General features: G+C 43.5%; 1 protein-coding gene across 8 annotated transcripts in view; it reads left to right on the top strand.

Annotated features, from left to right (window-relative positions):
- The window catches only part of LOC128702794 (tripartite motif-containing protein 3-like), a 61,138-nt gene that overhangs the window by 12,774 nt on the left and 22,433 nt on the right, over nt 1-25,931 (top strand). Inside the window, exon 1 of one of the 8 annotated variants that reach the window (XM_070091779.1) lies at nt 11,528-11,546. The exons of 6 other annotated variants lie outside the window; for them this stretch is intronic. The gene's annotated coding sequence lies outside the window, so the exon portion shown is untranslated. Of the gene's footprint in view, nt 1-11,527; nt 11,547-12,729; nt 12,903-25,931 lie in introns of those variants that run through there. One more of the 8 variants, XM_070091778.1, reaches the window with a different exon arrangement.

Raw genomic sequence — 25,931 nt, forward strand, 5'->3', positions numbered from 1 at the left:
GTACAGGCTGCTAGGTGTACAGGCTACTAGGTGTACATTTAGATGGAGTGTAAAAATACTTACGAAAAGTATCTATTGTAATTCTACTGCCTTATTTTAAGAATGTAAATTTTGCTTTTGAAGTATTTCAAAGTTGTATGAACAAGTGAACAGCATCATCAAGGTCTCCGTATCCCGAAACATTTCCTATAAGTCTCTCTTTCGTAGAATATACAAGATTGATCATTACCATAACTGTAACCAATCTTCTACAACCAAACTATAAATCCATCCACTGTAACTCGTGTATTTTGAAGAAATATCTTTACTGGTATGCCAGTTTTGTCTGTGTCAGAAATGTCAGGACTGTGCTCTGGTGTCAGCTTAGTACCACAACAGGTGCCAGGGCACTACATGGGGCCACTTTACATCAACACCAATACTATTCTGGGTTATCCTGGCGGGTAATTTACACGTATGTTACTATGTATAATAATTTATGTGACTGTGTAGCTGTACCTTAATAAACTAACTCACTTGCAGAGTTTCATATGGTGTACCCAGCGCTAGAAATTAGTGTACAAAACGTTACAATCGTGTACAGTGGCAAACATGTACACAATAAGACAAGAAGGAAGTCCTGTATATGACCCGTAGGGGAATTGTAGGTTTGATCCAAGGGCAGGGGAGATACATTTCCTTGGATCAAGAGTCCTTCATCAGTATTACAGCCCTTCCTCGGCCTTAGTACAGGTGTACATAGAACCATATTAGATGTATACATGTGCAGTGTTACAGTGACCATGTTTAGTGTACATCTTGTCAACACAGTTGTACAATATCCTTGAAAATGTTCGCTTAACTATTTTTTTCTAGTGTATGGTGAGTGCACAATGTCACTGAGTGCACATGAGTGCACAATGTCACTGAGTGCACATGGTGAGTACACAATGTCACTGAGTGCACATGGTGAGTGCACAGTGTCACAGTGTATATAGTCTTGAGTGTACCTTGTGAGAGGAAGAGCACAAAGTGTCACAGTGCCATGAAGAATGTACAAAGGGTCACAAAAGGCTTATGCAGTGCCACAGTTTGTACAGAGTTCTGCAGTGTACACAGTGCCACAGTAAGTGTACAGAGTGCTACAATGTACACAGTGCCACAGGTGTACAGGGTACACAGTGCCACAAATATACAGTGCTACAGTGCACACAGTACCACGGAAGTGAGCAATTTGCACACAGCGTCATATACAGTGTGGACATACACAGATCCAAAAGAAATAAAATGATGTACAACAATGTTCACGGTTTAGCAGACACTTGTCCTGAAGTCTGCCTTCTTCTGTATTTACTAACACTACTATCTTTAGTACTATTACTACTGCTGCTATCACTACTGCCGCTTATTCTACGTCCATCACCAACAATACTACTACTAATACATCCCTCTACACGACCCCTTAATGTATCGTATTTTGGCCTTCTCTGCGTTTCTGGCTCACATGTGACTTGACAGTGGTCCAGGATGGACTGAAACCTCCAGGTATTCAACTTTCTGCTTGTCCTTACTCTTACCATCATCACTATGGCACTTGTCGCACCTAATAATCCACCAGTGAACTGTCGTCAAATTTCTCCATTGTTCTTTTGTTATTCCTTCGTCATTGTTCTTGTTCTCACGAGGTTCATGTTATTCTTTTGTTTGACTTCTCTTGTTTGGTCTTTTTCCATCCCTCACTGCCACCATTCTGTTGTCATTATTGTTCTCCGTTGCCCTTCCATTCTCTGAACTGTTTTTTTTTTATTTCGTTTCACAGTTCTGTTGTTGATGTTTTTTTGTTGTTGTGGGCCTTCATTTATTTCGATGACTCTGTGTTGTTTTTCTTCTCAATCTCTTCCAATTATTTTCCTCCTTTCGTCTCGTTTCTCCTTTGTTTCTCTCACTCTTTCCCAATTTTGCTTCTCTTCCTCTCCACCCTGCTTCTCTCCCTTCCCCACTTTTGCTTCCTCTCCTTTCTCTCTCTCTCAGGTTATAACAGCCACGTCATCTAAAAACATTATCATAACATTATCATAACTTCAGCAGTTTGTTGTGAGGGTAGGCATGGGTAATAATTTTTCACAAACGGCCAGTTCTGTGGGCGAAACGTTGTCAATAAAGACTTGCATTATACTGCATTTGTCTTCTTCCACCGTGTCGGCATTTTACGAGGAATTAGACACATATGCAACACTAGGTTATTTTTATTTGAAGACATTTCGCTATCCAGGGACTTTATTAAATACAGAGCTAATCTGAAGGTGTTGAAACTATGCTGGTCAGTCCCTCAGCCTTTCAAAACTTTTGAGAGAAGGTGAGGTGGTCAGTCCCTCAGCCTTGCAAAACTATACACATAAGGAATTTTTTTATTCCATCTCTCTGCATAACCATCACAAAACGCATATGGAAGATTATCAGGTTTGAGGTAAAGAGGGTACCTCTAATTACTTGAATCAAGAGCCCTTCAGCATCAGGGCAACATCCCGCCCTCCTTTACCCCTGGAAATACAAAAAGCGAGGAACCACGGGTGCTACACCCGCACACAACCTTGGCATTGACTCCTAACCTTGCTTCCAAGGTCACAGCATAAATTGCATGTACTGGATCTAGAGTCATACTTTCCTCTGTGAATATGCAAACATTGGCCGTATTTAACATTTAGGGGTCATAAATTTGACACATGTGCAACACTTTTGTATCTCTATTGTGGAAAAGTTTGGTCAGTGGCTTCATTAGTGCAGTACAAAAAAAAATTAGTGCAGATCGCAAGGAGATCGATGTAATCAGTCCCTTAGTCTGGAGTCGATGTAAAAAGTCCATCAGTCTTGAGAAGATTGATGAACTGATCACCTCAATCTTCTTCTGATCTTTACTATTCTTTGTTTTGGACTGATGAAGTCACTGTGTAGCGAAACGTTTCCACAGTAAAAATACTCAAGTGTTACACACGTGTAATTTATCAACTTGTCGTTTCTCTGAACCATTTATCTACAACATTCAGGGCACAAGTCAATAAAGTCGAAGGCACCATTAAGTTCCCATAGCAACTGCAAGATTCATGTAAGTCAAAATATAAGCCGAGTATCTAGACATAACTGAAGCATTAACTCGTTTCCTTCTGTCCACAGTTTCAACACCTCCTCTGTACTGAACTGACAAAGAGACTGGTTCGTGAAACGTGTTTAGAACAAAGATACCCGGGTGTTACACCTGTGTTATTCAGACATAACTGGTGCTGTTACAGTATGTAATAACAACCATTGGTTTTGAAAATAACTTTTCTAAGGATTCCCTTTATATATTAAGGACAGGTTAGGCTAAACTATGTTAGATCAGACTAGATTAGGCTAGGTTTACCTGGAGTTTACCTGGAGAGAGTTCCGGGGATCAACGCCCCCGCGGCCCGGTCTGTGACCAGGCCTCCTGGTGGATCAGAGCCTGATCAACCAGGCTGTTACTGCTGGCTGCACGCAAACCAACGTACGAGCCACAGCCCGGCTGGTCAGGAACCGACTTCAGGTGCTTGTCCAGTGCCAGCTTGAAGACTGCCAGGGGTCTGTTGGTAATCCCCCTTATGTATGCTGGGAGGCAGTTGAACAGTTTCGGGCCCCTGATACTTATTGTATGGTCTCTTAACGTGCTACTGACACCCCTGCTTTTCATTGGGGGATGTTGCATCGTCTGCCAAGTCTTTTGCTTTCGTAGTGAGTGATTTTCGTGTGCAAGTTCGGTACTAGTCCCTCTAGGATTTTCCAGGAGTATATAATCATGTATCTCTCCCGCCTGCGTTCCAGGGAATACAGGTTCAGGAACCTCAAGCGCTCCCAGTAATTGAGGTGTTTTATCTCCGTTATGCGCGCCGTGAAGGTTCTCTGTACATTTTCTAGGTCAGCAATTTCACCTGCCTTGAAAGGTGCTGTTAGTGTGCAGCAATATTCCAGCCTAGATAGAACAAGTGACCTGAAGAGTGTCATCATGGGCTTGGCATCCCTAGTTTTGAAGGTTCTCATTATCCATCCTGTCATTTTTCTAGCAGATGCGATTGATACAATGTTATGGTCCTTGAAGGTGAGATCCTCCGACATGATCACTCCCAGGTCTTTGACGTTGGTGTTTCGCTCTATTTTGTGGCCAGAATTTGTTTTGTACTCTGATGAAGATTTAATTTCCTCGTGTTTACCGTATCTGAGTAATTGAAATTTCTCATCGTTGAACTTCATATTGTTTTCTGCAGCCCACTGAAAGATTTGGTTGATGTCCGCCTGGAGCCTTGCAGTGTCTGCAATGGAAGACACTGTCATGCAGATTCGGGTGTCATCTGCAAAGGAAGACACGGTGCTGTGGCTGACATCCTTGTCTATGTCAGATATGAGGAACAAGATGGGAGCGAGTACTGTGCCTTGTGGAACAGAGCTTTTCACCGTAGCTGCCTCGGACTTTACTCTGTTGACTACTACTCTCTGTGTTCTGTTAGTGAGGAAATTATAGATCCATCGACCGACTTTTCCTGTTATTCCTTTAGCACGCATTTTGTGTGCTATTACGCCATGGTCACACTTGTCGAAGGCTTTTTAAAAGTCTGTATATATTACATCTGCATTCTTTTTGTCTTCTAGTGCACCTAGGACCTTGTAGTGATCCAATAGTTGAGACAGACAGGAGCGACCTGTTCTAAACCCATGTTGCCCTGGGTTGTGTAACTGATGTGTTTCTAGATGGGTGGCGATCTTGCTTCTTAGGACCCTTTCAAAGATTTTTATGATATGGGATGTTAGTGCTATCGGTCTGCAGTTCTTTGCTGTTGCTTTACTGCCCCCTTTGTGGAGTGGGGCTATGTCTGTTGTTTTTAGTAACTGTGGGACGACCCCCGTGTCCATGCTCCCTCTCCATAGGATGGTAAAGGCTCGTGATAGGGGCTTCTTGCAGTTCTTGATGAACACGGAGTTCCATGAGTCTGGCCCTGGGGCAGAGTGCATGGGCATGTCATTTATCGCCTGTTCGAAGTCATTTGGCGTCAGGATAACATCAGATAGGCTTGTGTTAACCAAATTCTGTGGCTCTCTCATAAAAAATTCATTTTGATCTTCGACTCTGTCTGGTTAGTGGCTTGCTAAAAACTGAGTCATATTGGGACTTGTGTAGCTCACTCATTTCCTTGCTGTCATCTGTGTAGGACCCATCTTGTTTAAGTAGGGGCCCAATACTGGACGTTCTCGACTTTGATTTGGCATAGGAGAAGAAATACTTTGGGTTTCTTTCGATTTCATTTATGGCTTTTAGTTCTTCCCGCGATTCCTGACTCCTATAAGATTCCTTTAGCTTAAGTTCGATGCTTGCTATTTCTCTGACCAGTGTCTCCCTACGCATTTCAGATATATTGACCTCTTTTAGCCGCTCTGTTATTCTTTTCCGTCTCCTGTAAAGAGAGCGCCTGTCTCTTTCTATTTTACATCTACTCCTCCTTTTTCTTAGAGGAATAAGCCTTGTGCATACATCGAGTGCCACCAAGTTAATCTGTTCTAGGCATAAGTTGGGGTCTTTGTTGCTTAGTATATCTTCCCAGCTTATATCGGTTAGGAGTTGGTTTACTTGGTCCCACTTTATGTTTTTGTTATTGAAGTTGAATTTGGTGAAGGCTCCCTCGTGGCTAATCTCATTATGTCGGTCTGGGGCTCCGTGCATACATGTCTGAACCTCGATTATGTTGTGATCTGAGTATATTGTTTTTGATATGGTGACATTTCGTATCAGATCATCATTGTTAGTGAAGATGAGGTCTAGTGTATTCTCCAGTCTAGTAGGCTCTATTATTTGCTGGTTTAAATTGAATTTTGTGCAGAGATTTAAAAGCTCGTGTAGGTTAGGTTAAGTTAGGTTAGATCAGACTAGATTAGGCTAGGTTAGGTTAGGTTAGATCAGACTAGATTAGGTTAGGTTATATTATCGTTAATTAGTAATATGCATTATGGAGAGTAATTAAGGCCAGTAGAAGAGCAGACTAAATTGAAAATCACACGTGATGCTCAAATCCCTATGTTTATCTCAGCTTATCAATAGAGTTGTGTATGTGGAGCACGCTGATAGCTAGACTCCTCGGGAAGTTTTAATAGAGGTTGGATAAACATTTGAACAGGGTTTGAGTAGTACCTGCCTAGTAGGACCCGACTTGTTTGCATGTGCTTCCTCCCAGCTCTATCACCTAAAATCTCTAGACCAAAAATATTAAAAAAAGAAATTCTGTATTGTTGAATGTGGGTTATTTGTATTATTTATACGGTGAGTGCATTGTTCACTCAGTATACCTAGATTGAAGTTACTGTTTATAATGAGTAAGTAAACTATGTTATAAACCCAAGGACGGAGTGTCGTGTTTACACATCAGCGTACACCTTGACAAAGGTCTCAGTAACCTTTGTACTCACACCATGTCGAAGTATTTTGCAAGCTGGTACAAAGATGCCTTTGTTTCTTAAGGCACAAATTATGCCATCCGTATTGAACTATAAAAATAAAATTATTTTACGACTGAAATTTTTATTGAAGTTCTTATTAATGAATTCATCAAGTTTTTTTTTTCAGTCGACTGCTAATTTAAGTCTAACTGATATCGCAAAAAACGAGCACCACCGTCTGTAGATGTTCCGCGTAGCGCCCCTATTCCTGCCAGGACTCACACCTCTCTCACACACAATCTGCCCCGTCATGATCTTGCACAAAACCAAGCTGGACTCTTGAAGGGGAAACTTCTCCAGAGGCCAGACATCAGGATACATTAGAACTTCGTCGCTTTGTTGATTTGCTGGGCATGTTGTTACCTTTTTTTTTTTACAGCATCGTGTTTCTAGTGAGAGCGGTTCATAAGCTGTAGTTCGTCTTATTTTGTGATGGAAAGGGGTTTCAGAGGAAGAGTAAAACGCTCGTTGAAATCCCAGTGTTTGTGGATGCGTAAAAAATGAGGTCACAGCACAGATCAGCTGACTCGTGTCAACACAAATCAGCTGACTCGTGTCAACACAAATCAGCTGACTAGTGTCAACACAAATCAGCTGGTTAGTGTTAGTAGAGCGTTAGCTAGAGGGTAAGAGTAACGGTGTGCGGATTGGGGAGAATGTCACGACACACTGTCATTGGTCTATGTTGATTACTCGTTCTTAATGTCAAAATTCAACTATGTTTTTTTGCGAAAATCTTGCTTAAGCCACTTGGGGTACGACGGGTCTGAGGAGAGCAATATGCAGCAGAGTTAACTGGATACAACAAAACGCAAAAAAAAAAAACGTAATGCATGGGAGGACGAGTCAACCTGCGAGGCACTCACTAATTAACTCATTTCACAACAAATTACATTGTTCTGGTGTAGTGACCAGGAGGGAGGGAAGGATGAAGGAAGGAGGGATATAGAGACGAACTCGAGGTACGAGTTCCAAGTCACATGCTATTCACGTGTTGGTGTGAGACGAAGCCGCCTCTTTGACAACACTACTGAATTGTTACTTTCGTTTTTATTTAATTAAAAAAATGGATGGCGAATGGGAAGAGGGGTAAATGAAAGGGACATGTGTGAGGAAAGAGAGCAAAGGCAGGTAAGGAAAAGAGGGCAAACGTATGCTTAATTTTCTTGAAACTAATCTGTCTGCCTACAGGAGTTCGTATACAAGTCATTACTACATCCATTTTGTGTATGGTTCTAGAGCTAGCCTCTAACCGTCTAATTATCATTGGGGAGTACTAAACCCATAGGGACTACAAAGCGTCCGTGGAGGGGGGGATGGAAGGTAATTAGGCTTAATTCAGGGAACTGGAGCACAGATCCAATTCCCTAGATCAAGAGCCCCTCACCAGCATCAAGGAACCTCCCTTGAGGGGCTAGCCGTCTAATGCATGAGCTTGTGCCTAGATCTAAGTAGGTCATAGGCTGGAAGAGGTGCTCACCCAGATGCGTCTCCGTATTCTGTTTACTTATTAACTGTTACATATACATTGAGATTTGCTACTTTGTATCGCTTAGTCTGGGTGCTTGACAACATTCCTACCTGCCCTCGCCGATATATTCTAACTAGCTGATATCGTATCAGCTAGTTAGAATATATCGTGTGACTTCATACAATATTTTAAATGGTGCTACGAATGCTACCACCAGTATGGTGAGCTTTTTTTGTTGCATCTGCTTGTCCCATGGTTTATTTACAAGTACATGAAGATGATGTACTGTTATGGAGGACCTCCCTAATGTATCTACTTTACGCTGAACCTGGAATACAAATGAGGCTACGCCAGGCGAGGGTGCTTAGCAGTGTGTGTGGACGTTTTGCTCATGAGAGTGAGTGGGGAAGTAAAAAAAAAAAGTGTGATGTGATAAGAGGGACAGAGGTAAGGAGGTAGTGTGTGGAGCCGAGAATAGACGAGTGCAAAGAATGTAGACGAGTGCAACAGAAGTGTTGCAGGGAGCCAGTACAGGTGCTAGTAGTTTGATTTGCAGCTCACTTGTCTGTAAGTCAGTCAGGGTTTCAAGGTGAGCTGCCTTATCTTATTCCATCACCACCTGAGGAACACATCTTCCATTATTAACCTAACTAACACTCAAACATGTGTACCCAATTATTACAATCAAAACTAAGCGTTAAACCATGTGTATCTAAAATTCAAAAGAATGAAATTAATTTCCGTAATTCAAACACATAAAATCTGCAACCCTTCACAGGGTCTAATCCTGTTTTTATTCATATTCCAACGTGTATCAGAGGACTGCAAGAATTCGCCTCTTCGAAGTTCCTTATATTTCATGTTATACTTAAGCAAACCTTGTTTCTCACAGCCACTGACCTTTGTATTTAATAATACGCATGATGTCCTTTATTGTCGAATATTCACAAAGAAAATATAAGTTTAAATATCAGTAGAGAAAAAATAAACTTGTAGAGGTTTGATCTTAGACATCTACAACACAATTGTCCTCAAAGATTTAAGTTATACCATGAATTAAGGAAAGATCCTGGACGAAACAAAGCAAATGCGATAATAATTATGAACAAGATAGATTATAGTGGAAAAATGAACATGATATTAGAAGACGAGGGTACTTATGTGCCTCTTAGGTGTGGCTGACACTGACCAGAGAGAATACGATGTATCACCGGGAGAAAGTAATCAGTGTCCCGATTCTTGAGTAATGTCTGAAGTTAAAACGAAGAAAATACATAATAAAACTGGTGGAAACTAGCAGACCGAAGCGGTGTATACGATGGAAAAAAATATACTAAAAATGTAACTAGAACGAATGTAATAGAAAAATATAAGACAGTGGACTGCTTCAGCAAGAAATACAAAGACGCCACGGAAAAATTTACCCCGATACCATAAGTGCGAAAAAAAAAAACAGTAGACAGTGTAATAGGCAATGAAAAGAAAATCAGGGACAAAAATGTATGGAAGAACAGCAGAATACAAGAGATGGATGAGAGAGCATGGAGAAGAGAGTAGCAAGAATTAGAAGGGAAAAAGAGAACATAAAATATATATCAAAAGGTCAAGGCAGCGTAATTGTGGGTTAGTAATTACGTGATCAGACTGAAAAGAAAACTGGAAGCAGCTCTCAGAAGATGACAAGAATAACTCTGAACTCAACGAAAGATTTCAATTGACGACTGAACCAGAAAGGTTGATGGAAATAAGAGAGGAGAGCTTGTCGAGACACAAAAATGATAATACCAGCGATATTTACCAAGCTAGTGAATAATCTTAACACATAAATCAGAATAAGGGATCATCGCGAACACTATATTACGTAGGTACCCGAGTGTATGACGCCAGCATGACACTGACTCCAGGTGTAGCCCAATTACCGAGTCTAGTGTTGTGACACACCCTGACAGTACACTGTCGAACGTATACATAATTCTGAGGTAGTTATGTACACCTCTGGGGTAATGTACACCTGTGACGTAGTTATGTACACCTGTGACGTAGTTATGTACACATGTAGTTTCCGGGTTCAACGTCCACACTAGCGTTGTCACTCACTCACCGGAAGCAACCAACCTTCAATATTCATAAATACGTACACGCACGCGCATGCCTGTACACACACACACACGCACACACACAAAGTTAGCAGCGAGACTTGGAAACAAAGTTGCTACGGTTGCACTACATGAACTGTAACTTAATTATTTTCATATTTGCGAGAAGCGTTAAACCAGTGGGGGTCGTACATCGCCTGGGGAATGAGTGGAACAGCAATATGTGTGTCGGGGCGTAGCTGTGTGGGAGACACAGGTGTTTTAGTCATTGACATCCATCAAGATAAAGCCTTACGAGTTTATCGCTTTAGAGTTTATATATATATATATATATATATATATATATATATATATATATATATATTATTATTTTTTTTTTATTATCACACTGGCCGATTCCCACCAAGGCAGGGTGGCCCGAAAAAGAAAAACTTTCACCATCATTCACTCCATCACTGTCTTGCCAGAAGGGTGCTTTACACTACAGTTTTTAAACTGCAACATTAACACCCCTCCTTCAGAGTGCAGGCACTGTACTTCCCATCTCCAGGACTCAAGTCCGGCCTGCCGGTTTCCCTGAATCCCTTCATAAATGTTACTTTGCTCACACTCCAACAGCACGTCAAGTATTAAAAACCATTTGTCTCCATTCACTCCTATCAAACACGCTCACGCATGCCTGCTGGAAGTCCAAGCCCCTCGCACACAAAACCTCCTTTACCCCCTCCCTCCAACCCTTCCTAGGCCGACCCCTACCCCGCCTTCCTTCCACTACAGACTGATACACTCTTGAAGTCATTCTGTTTCGCTCCATTCTCTCTACATGTCCGAACCACCTCAACAACCCTTCCTCAGCCCTCTGGACAACAGTTTTGGTAATCCCGCACCTCCTCCTAACTTCCAAACTACGAATTCTCTGCATTATATTCACATACATACATATATATATATATATATATATATATATATATATATATATATATATATATGTCGTGCCGAATAGATAAAATTTGCGATTTTGGCTTAAATACACTCTTCTTGCCGAATAAGGCAAGCGAAAATTTGTGTATGCAATAATTTCGCAAAAATTATTTTGAACCTATCGAAAAAAAATATATTTCATCGTGTTTGTTTATTAAATTATTGTAAAATTATCTAAAATATATTTAGTTGGATTAGGCTAACTTAAATTTCGCTTATTATAATAAGGTTAGGTAAGTTTTCTAACTTTTTTTGGTACAAAATTATTAATTTTTACATTAACATAAATGAAAAAAATATATCTTTCAACGTACAAGAGAAAATTTTAGAAAGGACTTAATTTTAAATGAGTTCTTGCTAATTGACCAGTTTTACCTATTCGGCACGACACACACAGAGGCAGGAACCATACATAGCTTTAAGACGAGGTATGACAAAGCTCAGGAAGCAGAGAGAGGACCTAGTAGCGATCACTGAAGAGGCGGGGCCAGGAGCCGAGTCTCGACCCCTGCAAGCACAATTAGGTGAGTACACCACCCTTGTGTGCAATTATTATTATTATTATTATTATTATTATGATAGCGGGTGTGGGAGTGGTGAAGGGTGCAGATTGCTTGAAGGTCAAGTCTCTGCTCCACCAACCTTCCGTGACGACAGTAATAATTGCAAACAGATTTCGCATAAATATTTTTCCATTCTCTGTGTGATACTTTGTCGCATGGGTGCACACACACGCACACATGTGCACGTACATACAGGCAGGTTCAGGTGTATGTGCACACACACATACACCCACACAACATTATATACGCCGACACATACACGCCCTCAACCCACACTCTGCCTATCATACTAGAGGTACTTGTGCTTACTTGAGAGAGAAAGAGAGAGAGAGAGAGAGAGAGAGAGAGAGAGAGAGAGAGAGAGAGAGAGAGAGAGAATTTTTCTTTGAGAACCAGTAAGCCAACGGAAGTCCTTGATCACATGACCAAAACCTCCTGGAAGTGGCTCATCATATGAGTAACACCCGCCGCGTCAGTAATGGTGCCTCCCCCACCAGGTGCTCCTCCCATGATATATATATCCTTGATATCTCCCCTGTCTGTCTGTATGTCACTTATCCCAGTCTGCGAGTGACTGGAGCTGGCGACACACGCTTCTCAACACAGATTGAGTAAGTGTTGCTGTAACCAGAGTCTTATTATGACTGAGAGGAACTCAGTTAAGACGGCTCCAGTCAGGGGTGACAGCGCCAACGAAATAATTTGCTCAGGCGAACGCCTGTAAACGTAGTGTTAAGGCTAAAGGAACGCCTTGTAGACGAAGTGTTGCTCGATCTAAAGGAACGCCTTGTAGACGAAGTGTTGCTCGATCTAAAGGAACGCCTTGTAGACGAAGTGTTGCTCGATCTAAAGGAACGCCTTGTAGACGAAGTGTTGCTCGATCTAAAGGAACGCCTTGTAGACGAAGTGTTGCTCGATCTAAAGGAACGCCTTGTAGACGAAGTGTTGCTCGATCTAAAGGAACGCCTTGTAGACGAAGTGTTGCTCGATCTAAAGGAACGCCTTGTAGACGAAGTGTTGCTCGATCTAAAGGAACGCCTTGTAGACGAAGTGTTGCTCGATCTAAAGGAACGCCTTGTAGACGAAGTGTTGCTCGATCTAAAGGAACGCCTTGTAGACGAAGTGTTGCTCGATCTAAAGGAACGCCTTGTAGACGAAGTGTTGCTCGATCTAAAGGAACGCCTTGTAGACGAAGTGTTGCTCGATCTAAAGGAACGCCTTGTAGACGAAGTGTTGCTCGATCTAAAGGAGTGAAGTGTTACTGAGATATATTATTTCCTACATCAAGGTTCCAGCTTCGCTGTCAAGTTTGCGTCGGTAAGTTGATAAAAGTTTGTCCAGCAGTGAATCACACTGAATAAAAAAAACTAACAAAAAATTTAATTTACTTAACGCCCTTTCGCCCACTTGACAGAGCCCAGCAGCAGACGAAACATCGCTAAATGTTTTTTTAATACGAGTTTTAAACAAGTTGTATATCAGTTTTTTTTCTTAACACCCACCGAAGTAGCGTGACGGCAAAACAAATGAAACACTTTCATCATCACTCACTAAATCGCTATCTTGCTAGAGGCGTGCCGAGACTACAGTTCAAAACCTGCAATATATCTCCACCCGTCCTTCAAAGTGCAGGCATTATACTTCGTACCTCCAGGACTCGAGTCCGGCTAATCAGTTTTCCTCAATCCCTTCATAAATGTTGCTTTGCTCACACTCCAACAGCACGTTAAGTCACAAAAAACCATTTGCCTCCACTCGCTCCTAACACGCTCACGCACGCTTGCTGGATAATGAATGCTTCATAGGGTTTAAGTGGATAAAAGAGTGTAGAAGAGCCAGGCAGCACATCGTTGTTAGAGGTAACGGAAGGGCACACATGACTGAACTAATTCAGGTTTCTGCTTCCGTTGTCAGTGAACAGAATGTTACCGCGACCGCCACAACGGAAACGGTCTCAGGTTCTGTTGTCATGGAACAACTGTGTACACACACGGCTCAGCTCAAGAGAAAAAAAGAAACTATTGTTTCCAGTGTTACGCATGTCGGGTAACCCATGGTGCGACTCACTCTGCCTTGTGTCATAACCTAATTTTAGTATTTTAAGGGTAGAGAGGACAGGAGGTAAGAGAGAAAGATAGATAGATAGATAGATAGATAGGTGTTGGGGTGGGAACACTTATATGCTATTGTAAAGGGAGGAGACTGGTAGCTCTGGCGTACATGTACACGTACCCGTGTACAGTACACACACACACACACACACACACACACACACACACACACACGGTAATACTGCCAGCAGTTCGATGTATAAATCTACTGAAGACAGATGTAGAGTGAGCAAACTATGTGACAAAATATCAATTAACATATTATCCATTAACATATTAATCAGCTTTTTATGCCAAGAATGCAGTGCCAAGGTCATCAAGAAATGCAAGAACACTGGCATATGACAGAGAGCAGTGACTGGAACATTGGAACAAAGGTTCACATCATCATGTCCATTAAGCGGATACTCTCTTGTTTGCTGTAATGAACTATGGAAGGTCATAGGCATTTCGTTGTCTAGTAATTGGTCTGCGTCTCTGATACCTCATCTTTGTACAAAAAAAAGTATGTAAATATCGGTGACAAATCCCACTGAATACAAGTCACTCTTTTAAAGCCACACCATTCACTTGTAAGCCACTAGCTACCGTGATGGGATCACAGTAGTCTTTGAAGAGTGGTAGACTATCTAGCTGACACAGATTTCCGTTTTAGCGGTGCTGCTGATCACAGGGAAGTCTAAACAAACATAGGGAGTTTGGGCCACTGGTACCGCTCTCTCCCAGTAGGATGGCAGACTCTTACACTGTCCCAGTAGGATGACCGACCCTTGCTCAGTCCCAGTAGGATGACCGACCCTTGCTCAGTCCCAGTAGGATGACCGACCCTTGCTCAGTCCCAGTAGGATGACCGACCCTTGCTCAGTCCCAGTAGGATGACCGACCCTTGCTCAGTCCCAGTAGGATGACCGACCCTTGCTCAGTCCCAGTAGGATGACCGACCCTTGCTCAGTCCCAGTCCCAGTAGGATGACCGACCCTTGCTCAGTCCCAGTAGGATGACCGACCCTTGCTCAGTCCCAGTAGGATGACCGACCCTTGCTCAGTCCCAGTAGGATGACCGACCCTTGCTCAGTCCCAGTAGGATGACCGACCCTTGCTCAGTCCCAGTAGGATGACCGACCCTTGCTCAGTCCCAGTAGGATGACCGACCCTTGCTCAGTCCCAGTAGGATGACCGACCCTTGCTCAGTCCCAGTAGGATGACCGACCCTTGCTCAGTCCCAGTAGGATGACCGACCCTTGCTCAGTCCCAGTAGGATGACCGACCCTTGCTCAGTCCCAGTAGGATGACCGACCCTTGCTCAGTCCCAGTAGGATGACCGACCCTTGCTCAGTCCCAGTAGGATGACCGACCCTTGCTCAGTCCCAGTAGGATGACCGACCCTTGCTCAGTCCCAGTAGGATGACCGACCCTTGCTCAGTCCCAGTAGGATGACCGACCCTTGCTCAGTCCCAGTAGGATGACCGACCCTTGCTCAGTCCCAGTAGGATGACCGACCCTTGCTCAGTCCCAGTAGGATGACCGACCCTTGCTCAGTCCCAGTAGGATGACCGACCCTTGCTCAGTCCCAGTAGGATGACCGACCCTTGCTCAGTCCCAGTAGGATGACCGACCCTTGCTCAGTCCCAGTAGGATGACCGACCCTTGCTCAGTCCCAGTAGGATGACCGACCCTTGCTCAGTCCCAGTAGGATGACCGACCCTTGCTCAGTCCCAGTAGGATGACCGACCCTTGCTCAGTCCCAGTAGGATGACCGACCCTTGCTCAGTCCCAGTAGGATGACCGACCCTTGCTCAGTCCCAGTAGGATGACCGACCCTTGCTCAGTCCCAGTAGGATGACCGACCCTTGCTCAGTCCCAGTAGGATGACCGACCCTTGCTCAGTCCCAGTAGGATGACCGACCCTTGCTCAGTCCCAGTAGGATGACCGACCCTTGCTCAGTCCCAGTAGGATGACCGACCCTTGCTCAGTCCCAGTAGGATGACCGACCCTTGCTCAGTCCCAGTAGGATGACCGACCCTTGCTCAGTCCCAGTAGGATGACCGACCCTTGCTCAGTCCCAGTAGGATGACCGACCCTTGCTCAGTCCCAGTAGGATGACCGACCCTTGCTCAGTCCCAGTAGGATGACCGACCCTTGCTCAGTCCCAGTAGGATGACCGACCCTTGCTCAGTCCCAGTAGGATGACCGACCCTTGCTCAGTCCCAGTAGGATGACACTTGCTGTCCCAGAAGGATGACAGATCCTTGCATTACCCCAGTAGGACGACAGACCCTTGCACTGTCCCAGTAGGATGACAGACCCTTGCTCAGTCCCAGTAGGATGACAAACCCTTGCTGAGTCCCAGTAGGATGACAGACCCTTGCACTGTCCCAGTAGGATGACAGACCCTTGCCCAGTCCCAGTAGGACGACAGACCCTTACTCAGTCCCAGTAGGATGACAGACCCTTGCTCAGTCCCAGTAGGATGACAGACCCTTACTCTGTCCCAGTAGGATGACACTCTTGCTGTCTCAGTAGGATGACAGATCCTTGGTCCATTGGGAAATCGTGCAGTAGGCTTCCTCAGTGAACTGGGCTCCAGGATATATGTACTGTACATATATTTAAAATCTTCACACCATCTTCAAAAATTATTGGTAAGCGCCACTTAGAAACATTTCTCCACATCACCTGAGTTGGGCCACTGCGGGTAACATGTAATGTTTACCTTCACTATTCAGTGATCATTCAGGATTTTGTCGTCGTGTTGTGGCACTTTACCTGCAGCCACAGAGTTGCTTCCTGAGTGACGTGCACCTCGTCCGCTGACCACAAACCTTCAAGCTGCGGTAACCAGTGGCACTTCGCTACCAATATTACCTCCTCCGGTAACAGTTGAGGAATGCGGCAGTATTTCAAGGCTATGTAATTACGTCTGTATTGTGAGACACTCACCATAGATCTTTACGCTAGCTGCATAAAACCTAACAATCTGAGCTGTAACCTGCGGTAATACCATTACCAATTTATCTTGAGGCTTCTGTAGTTTTTCTATGGCTTTTTGCGTCAATCTACCTAAATCACTTATTTTCTATAGGATGCTGTATCTTCGGCAGTGCCTGAAGCTATATTACTCAGCTTTCGGTGCCATCGTTTGCTTAAGTGTCAATACCGATTCCCTTCTCCCTAGCCATTAATATCTCATGTAGGAGCCCCAGCATGTTTGATGGAGTATGACGAGGGACACAGAGCTAGCCTTGGTACCCACAGTGTAACTGCTGAGAGACGCGAGGCTGACTTCCTACATGAACTAGTCGAGAATCAGATAAAATAGGCACGGAATTGTGCCCCCCCCCCCCTTTTTTTTTGTTATAAAACAAGACTGAAGCAGGATCAGTCAGTCGAAAGTTACTAGACAAGGGCATGAAACTGGGGAATCAAACCCTTCAAATTCAGGCAGTCAACACAGCAACATATATATATACAAGAAATGATTTGAAACAACTTGGTATTTCAGAGCAATAAAAAAAACGAAAAAATAAAACAGTTTGATAGGAAGTATATATACTTTTGTTATCAAAAGATGTTAAATTGGAGAAAAGTAATTTTATCTGTACATGATGTTAATCCCTTGTTTATGTTGTAAATTATAACTGAATTTGTATACTAATTACACAGTCGAGTTCACCATATGAATGACATTAATGGCACCAACCCTGTTAAAGTTTATGTGGAGGAATGAAGGAATAATTATGGAAGATTCTGGCTCACAGGTAAGGACCCTAGTGTGTCCTTCACTGTCAGTCCCTTCTGTTCTGTAGCAAATAAGAAAATGAAGGAATTCCTACCTACGAAAATGAAAGGACTTGGAAACATTTGGCTTTGTATACAACTGCACCGAACAGCAATGCCATGTATTACGAAGACCTGCACACTCTAGACTTAAGTTTGGTGGTAGTGTCAGCAGGTGGTTGTGTCAGCAGGTGGTTGTGTCAGCAGGTGGTTGTTGGTGCTTCAGGCAGTGGTAGTTATACTTGTTAGTCTGTCTAGTGGAAATAATTGTAGTTATTACTGCGTCTAGCGGGCGTAAAGTGGAGGTAAAACTGAGTATCACAATTGCATGAGGATAAGAATCTATGGTGTTTACACAAGTTGAGCTGAAATTGCTATTGAAATTGCAAAATTCAAATTATACCATTATCCCTTCAAGGAGACTGAGCCCTTCAAGCCGGTGAAGGGCTCGTGACCCAAGAAATTGGAGCTATCTTCCATTTCCTTGGACCAAACCTGATTACCTTCCACTATCCTGGAGCTGTACGACCCTCAACAGGTTATTATAAAATAACTTGAGTTACTAGTGAACATGAAGAATACCGAGAATTCTGACCTGTAACAGGACAAGGCAAGTAGAGCATCTAAAAGAATTGATCCGTGATATCTGTCCAATTTATGCTTTTATAATCTCTCACACGCACACACGCATTGCTGAGTCATTACTTAGTTCTCCCCAACACCTGTGTCCCCGTTCACCTACCTCCTTTCCTCCTCACCTTCACCTTCACCTTCACCTTCCTCCTCCGCCTCCTCCATACACTGCAGAACGTTATAATAAGCTCCAGTAACAATCATCCCAACACAGCATACGAAGACAGTCACCAGCCTCTGTGTATTCTATACACGTACATCACACATGCTCCAGAACATTGCAAAGCAAAACACAGACACCCCAAGCTAAGTTCTTATTGACGAGTAGACGTACACAGCAAGCTGACCTCTCACAGCCAAGCTAACTTCTCACAGACAAGGAGACTCACAGCCAAGCTAGCTTCTCACAGACAAAGAGATGCTGTCCAAGACTTGGAAACAACGGTATCCTTTCATCCCGAGTCTCACTGCTAGATGGAAAAAATAATTCATTTAACATTTTAATATATCAAAAGTTGCTAGTTGGAAATGCACACTTTAAGAGAGATACTCAGGTGGGCAGGAGAGAATTATTTATGGCTTATGAGTTATTTTCTGAAAACACTTCTTTATATGGTATTTTAGCGAATATTAACACTATTGCTAGACAGCTCGTTTGCATGAGGAGCCGGTTCAATCATCAAGGAAGACTGGTGAATCAATGACCCGAAAATAATAATCCTGGCTAAATGGTTATAACTATGACCATAATTTTTAAAGGGGTGGACCGGCAAGCCAGCAGAAGGCCTCAGTCAGATGGCCAAAAGCTTCAACGGCGGGTCATCATCTAAGACCCGCGTCAGGAAACACTTGTCCTGTTTCCTGACGAACCTTACCTAACCTAACTGTGGCTTCAGAAAGGCAACCTGGAGGCTCAGTCTAGGATCTGAACGCTGAAGCAGTGACTTCCCCGAAATCTATTTCTTTTAAACTCCAGATTAAAGATACCTCACAGATGTGCGAGTAGCAATGTTCCAGGTGTGTCACCTTGTTGGTGAACACCTTGCGCTTACTTGGACAAGTACAGGAAATTCACATGAGCTTATTATGGCTCAGAAATGGTACGAAGGGACACTATAGCTGCTGTGTGAGGTTTTAGGTTGTGCGTGTGCGTGTGCGCGCGTGTGTGTGTGGCTCCAGCAGCAGCAACAAGGTGATACCAAGGTCAAGCCTCACATTGCTGCACCCTCATCCTGCCCCCTCCTTCCTCACTCCTACTTCTCTTATTCCATAACTTCCCCCTCTCCTCATCCTCTATTTTTATCCCCAATTCTCCCTCACTTGGGTTTACTCCCTGTTTCTTCGTTTTAACTTTTCCTCCGCTTCTTCGCCATATTACCTGGTACATGGGAAGACAAGGAGTGTTTCTGGTGTGTGAACAAATGGTTAAGGAGGAGTTAAGGTAACCAGTCCCCTTAACCTGGAGTCTGTGTTCACTCCATCAATCTTGATGGTTACTGAACACATCGTCTCCAGGCTGAGGGACTGATTACCTCAGACTCCTCCTCTTACATCTTCCTCTGTATTGGACTGAAGAAGCCACTGGCTAGAGAAATTTTTCAGAATAAAAATACCCAAAAGTCTCATCAATGTTTGTAGCGTTCACTGATCAAGCTATTAGACGTAGTTAAGTGTATAAGTTACTACCATTAATGTTACAGATGTGATTTTTTTTTGTAATGGGACTTAAAGTTTGATACAGTAATTAAAATTACATGAAGCTTTTTAAAGTTAATTAGTTTCGTGTTTAGTGTCTGTAGCTGAGAGACTTAAACTGTTGGTACTCCAAGAGTCACTGCCAGACACCTGCCGCTGTTGCTTGTATTATAATTCAGTATCCCTCGCGCTGGGCGGACGGAGGATCGAGTTTCGATCACTTCTTAGGTCGAATGATCCACCTATAGGAGGTGGGATGGAAGGGGTGCCAGTGGAGATACGAGGAGGCGCAGATTCGAAGAATGAATAAGGAGAAAAATGGAAAATAGGATGGACGGACGGAGAGAGAAAAGGACACTGCCTACAAGGACATTGCCCTTGTATACCTGTGCGTGTCTTCCTCCTTCCCCCCTTTTGTAGACACTTCCCAAGCAGTCAAACACTAGCGATTCACAGTAAAATGCGATAATATATATATATATATATATATATATATATATATATATATATATATATATATATATATATATATATGCGCAATAAGATCACGGTAAACAGGTGATTTCAGAATATACAAAACAACCACTGTGAAAGAATAGTGAAATTCCAAGCGCTTTCGTGTCTACTCACATTATCAACGAACAATGATAATGTTCCTTGATAATGTGAGTAGTCACGAAAGCGCTTGGAATTTCACTATTCTTTCACAGTGGTTTTGCATATATATATATATATATATATATATATATATATATATATATATATATATATATATATATATATATATATATATATATATATATATATATATATAATCAAGCGTGGTGTTGACGGGCAGCAGGTTCAGTGCTATACCACTGAGCTACGAAGCTTACAACAGGAAGATTTCACAGACAGCACAAGTAATGTTCTGTGAAACCTTCCTATTGGAAGCCTCGTGGGTCAGTGGTACATCACTGGACATGCTACCTGTCGACCACGGTTCGAATCCCTGTCTATTTTTTGGTTTATTCTTCGACAGTCTCTCAGAGTTCATGCGTGTGATACAAATTCACGAATTTGCATCATAAAAAATTACCTGTTTGTATTTATTTTCGTCAGAGTAATAACCGTAGTAGTTTGCATGGGGTGGGCCCCTGGGAGGGTGGGCCCCTCAGTTTCATTTGCTCTAATGACTTGCCTATCATGGGCCAGTAGACCTACTGCAGTGCTCACCGATATCTTTATTTCCAAACCATACCTCGAGAATGACTCTTCCAGGCACCTTCAAACTTCTGTGGTGTATCTTAGTACAGTGTCGACCCTGTGGTTACTGGCACTTCTTTGTCGATACAGTCTTTGGGGCATCACTGTCCTCCAGAAGTACTAACCAAGTGACATCTGCACCTAATTAAGTAATCACTTGTGATGCTCTGCGTTGTCTCCTTTTAAAAGCAGAGGCCAGGGCTTATGGAAAGTCGAGGCCAGGTCTTTTGGAAAGTCGAGGCCAGGTCTTATGGAAAGTCGAGGCCAGGTCTTATGGAAAGTCGAGGCCAGGTCTTATGGAAAGTCGAGGCCAGGTCTTATGGAAAGTCGAGGCCAGGTCTTATGGAAAGTCGAGGCCAGGTCTTATGGAAAGTCGAGGCCAGGTCTTATGGAAAGTCGAGGCCAGGTCTTATGGAAAGTCGAGGCCAGGTCTTATGGAAAGTCGAGGCCAGGTCTTGTGGAAAGTCGAGGCCAGGTCTTATGGAAAGTCGAGGCCAGGTCTTATGGAGAGTCGAGGCCAGGTCTTATGGAAAGTCGAGGCCAGGTCTTATGGAAAGTCGAGGCCAGGTCTTATGGAAAGTCGAGGCCAGGTCTTATGGAAAGTCGAGGCCAGGTCTTATGGAAAGTCGAGGCCAGGTCTTATGGAAAGTCGAGGCCAGGTCTTATGGAAAGTCGAGGCCAGGTCTTATGGAAAGTCGAGGCCAGGTCTTATGGAAAGTCGAGGCCAGGTCTTATGGAGAGTCGAGGCCAGGTCTTATGGAGAGTCGAGGCCAGGTCTTATGGAAAGTCGAGGCCAGGTCTTATGGAAAGTCGAGGCCAGGTCTTATGGAAAGTCGAGGCCAGGTCTTTTGGAGTTATGACAGTATTTTTTTTTTAAGTTAGATACCTCATAAACACCTTAAACATTTACTTCGTACTCAAACACTAAGTTACGTAACTGTAGAAAAATATTTTAACATGTTTTCAGGTAGTATATTTCCCAGTGGTTGAAGTCGTCCTGAAACGTAAGTTTGTGCGCGCGCTCTCCTGTGTTTGTGTGCCGTCCGTTTCTGTGTGCGTTCCTCTGTGTGCGCTCTGTTTCTGTGTGCGTTCCTCTATGTGCGCTCTGTTTCTGCGTGTGTTCCTCTGTGTGCGCAGTTTCTATGTGTGTTCTTCTGTGTGCGCTGTTTCTGTGTGTGTTCCTCTGTGTGCGCTCTGTTTGTGTGTTTCCTTTGTGTGCGCTCTGTTTCTGTGCGTATTCCTCTGTGTGAGCTCTGTGTGTGTTCCTCTGTGCGCGCTCTGTGTGTGTGTGTTCTGTTTGTGTGTTCTTCTGTGTGCGCTCTGTGTGTGTTCTGTTTGTGTGTGTGTTCCTCTGTGTGCTCTCTGTTTGTGTGTGTGTTCCTCTGTGTGTGCGCTTTGTGTGCGTTTCTTTGTTTGTACAAGTCTTATTCCGAAGTAACACAAAACTCTTAGAAAAAACTAGACAACGATTCACTTCGACCTGGACCATTATAACATCTTAGGTTGAGGAGGTGAGAAAGTGAGAGGGAATGTGAGAAATAAGCAGTCAGGTCATGTTGTGAAGTGTTCCAGTAGGTGGATTGTGATTTTTATTCTTCGTGTGGTTTTATGTATGTGGACGTGTGTGAGTGTGCGGAAGTTCGTGCGTGCATATGTTTGAACAACATAAAGTGTGTGGGCAGTGTGAGCTTTGCATGAGTGGTGTGTGTACCTTCAATGAGAGTTGAGCAAGCCAGGAAATACCTGGACTCCTGGTATATCAGGAAAGTTTTCCGTGCCCATTATGGGTGTGGGAGAATGTATATGTGGGAGGTCATGACTTCATACATACATATATATAATGCAGAATATAACCTCAACCCTTGAGTGTCGAGGAGGGGCAGGGCTCACCTTCTGGTAGTGAGTGCCCCTCGTGCGAGAGATTTTCTATTTCCCATTCCAATTCCTTTTTAAGCACACGCCTCGACCATTTGCATTGTTGCGCCACTATCCTCACTAAACCCAGGTGTACCGTGTACCTGTGGCAGTGCATTGGCAAACCGATTCAGGCACCATGTCATTTTCCGTGTTTTTGAGGGGAAGTTTGTAAGGCATAAGATTAAACATCAAGAGAAGTCTTGCAACAGAGGAGTTGCTGAGGTGGTTTAGACATGTAGAGAGGATGCAACAAAGCAGGATGACTAAGAGGGTGTATAAATCGCGGGTGGAAGGAGTAGGGGTAAATCCAAAAATGGTTGGAGAGTAGGGGTAAATCCAAAAATGGTTGGAGAGTAGGGGTAAATGTTTTGAGCGCCGTGGCATATGCATGCTAAAGGCATGTGTGACCATTTTAGATCGTATTGAGTGGAGATAAGTGACTTTTACGGCATTACATCCTCTTGAGTGTGAGGAAGCTAACATTTATGAAGGGATTCAGGTAAACGGATTAGCTGGACTTTAAGTCCTGGTGATGGGAGACGCAGATCCTGCACGCTAAGGGAGAGATGGGACGCTGCTGTTCGGATGGTCATGTGAACTGTGATATCTGCGTTCTTCTGCTAAGACAGCTATTCAAAGTTTTACTCACGGTAGGTATAGTAAAAATATAGGCATTGTCAGAGTTCCTTTTACCAGCTTGGGGGAGGGGGGATGTCAGGGAAGTTACACCTGACCTCATTCACGATTTTGTCCCTACCACCACATGTACGACTGATGATTATCACCGCAACTCACTCATGCCACTGAGTCTAGTATGGGCCAACCCAGTGAACGTTGTTGCACCCCTACCATATCCACCTGCACCTCCTCCCAACACCTGCACCTGACCCCCCTAACACCAACCACATGTATACCTCCCCATCACCAGCGCCACCATCACCTATGACCCTCACTGCCACCTTAACTTTCTCCAACACCTACCCCGATACTTCACATAAACAGACACAGCATACCCCAGTAACCCAGGTCGTTGCTACTGCATTCATAATGGATAAATCACCTGACACAGTTCTTTGTAAGATCAGTTCGGTGACTGACGATCGCGGGAACACCAGCAGCAGCAGACTCGTGCTGCTATACGCTGTGATGTCACCTAACACAGATGAATGTGGTAGCAATTCGTCATGTGGTAGGCCACGGCAGAGCAATCGCTACCTTTTTTTTGTCGAACTAAGTGATTTATTTGTAGTGTCCCCCAGACCGTTCCCACCTCCCCCCTGTCCCGGCACTTTGACACACTACTCTCTTCCACCTTCACCAGGCGACCTCCACTGACTTTACCAGTGGTCTGGCAGGGTCTCGGTGCACACATGCGGGCGGGCGCGCGCGCATACACACACCTCAAGAAATCTATTGAATTCAACAAGGATCTGTTAGAGCAATATACGAATGTGAATGAATCAGTTTAAGTAACAGTAACAAAGCTGTAATCAAAAACCAAAATTTTACAATGGGTGTGGTGGAGTCAGAAAGTTACATTCAATAAATCCTGAACCTCTACTCGACCCCATCGCCCTCCCTGAACCAGTGCCCTACCTTCCTCACATTACCAGCTCACACCTACATCTACTCCACACTGTCTCCAACAAAACTTTTTTTTAACTTTACGCCAATGCCACACACAGGACCTCAACCTGACTGTCACTAAAAGTCTGCCACACCCAACCTTACCTCCAAGTTCTGCAACATTCCTCCCTCGTGGCACTCCCAAAAAACACAAGACATTATTGACCGTCAAAAAAATCTTTTTCTAAATGCTGGCGGAATCTCCAACAAAGCGAGTGAATTAAGAGAAAATTGGAGATAAACAGATTTATTACTCGGAAGGAAAAAAAGAGGTCAGCATGGACAATTATAATCATAACTGAGCGCTAAACCCACAAGGGTCATACAGAGCATGGAGAATAATGGACACAATATAGTATCCCGGGGAATACCAAGTGGTAAGAAAGATAACAGTGGAAAACTAAACTTATTAAATCACAAAACACTGGAAGTTTGAATAAATGAAAAAAAAAATGTCTCGAAATGGATTCAAGGATAATACTAGATGAACAAAAACAGTAGTAACAGAGGTAGTGACGGCAGTAATCTGCAACTCCCCAGCAACTTCCCCAGCAAACAATACGAGACAAACATAAATACAAGGACAACAAGGTATCAAAAATCCTCGGGAGGGAACCACAAACCCTTAACAAAGATAAAACGCCTTATCAACTAGGGAGAAAAAACTGGAGACAAGTGCCCCACTACAAGGGTCTATTGAGAAAACACGTGGAAAGCAGTATTAGTGAACACGAATAAGCAATAAGGAAGCAAGTTACTATAAGAAACGAAATCATTCCAATATGAACGTTCATTACTCGTGGTGTGAGAACACGTTGCATTATCCAACACGTTATAAGCTCAACAAAGGAGAGAAAAAAGAAATCAAGATTATAATTTGTTGAACCAAAGTGATAACATTGATCCCTGTGTGTGTTCGTCTCCTAACAAGTACACAACGCGCATAGTTTATACTTTGGAAAGTTGTGACCTTCTCCTCCTCCCTAGGTCAACAGCCTCGACCCCAGCGCTACCGGTTCCTGGGGTAAGCACAACCCCCTCTGGAGAGACTAACTCCCTACTTCTCTCCTGCTACCCTCTCAGAATAGAAGAAACGGGAAAGAAAGTGGAAATGAACTTAGGGTAGAAGCTGGTTCAGCATGTGTTAATGCTTCAAGTATGTGAGATAATATATACAGTTCGTCCCCATCCATTTTTAAGATTCATTTTATTTACTGAATGTTATTCATGACTACTTATCTTGGGTTCACACGCACGAAGTACATATACCACTTCCCAAGGTCCTTAACAGTGTAAGTAACCACAAGGCATCCTTGACCCCCCCCCCCATACTGCGACCTAC

This window comes from Cherax quadricarinatus, chromosome 37 (assembly GCF_038502225.1).
Source record: "Cherax quadricarinatus isolate ZL_2023a chromosome 37, ASM3850222v1, whole genome shotgun sequence".
NCBI classification, from domain to species: domain Eukaryota; kingdom Metazoa; phylum Arthropoda; class Malacostraca; order Decapoda; family Parastacidae; genus Cherax; species Cherax quadricarinatus.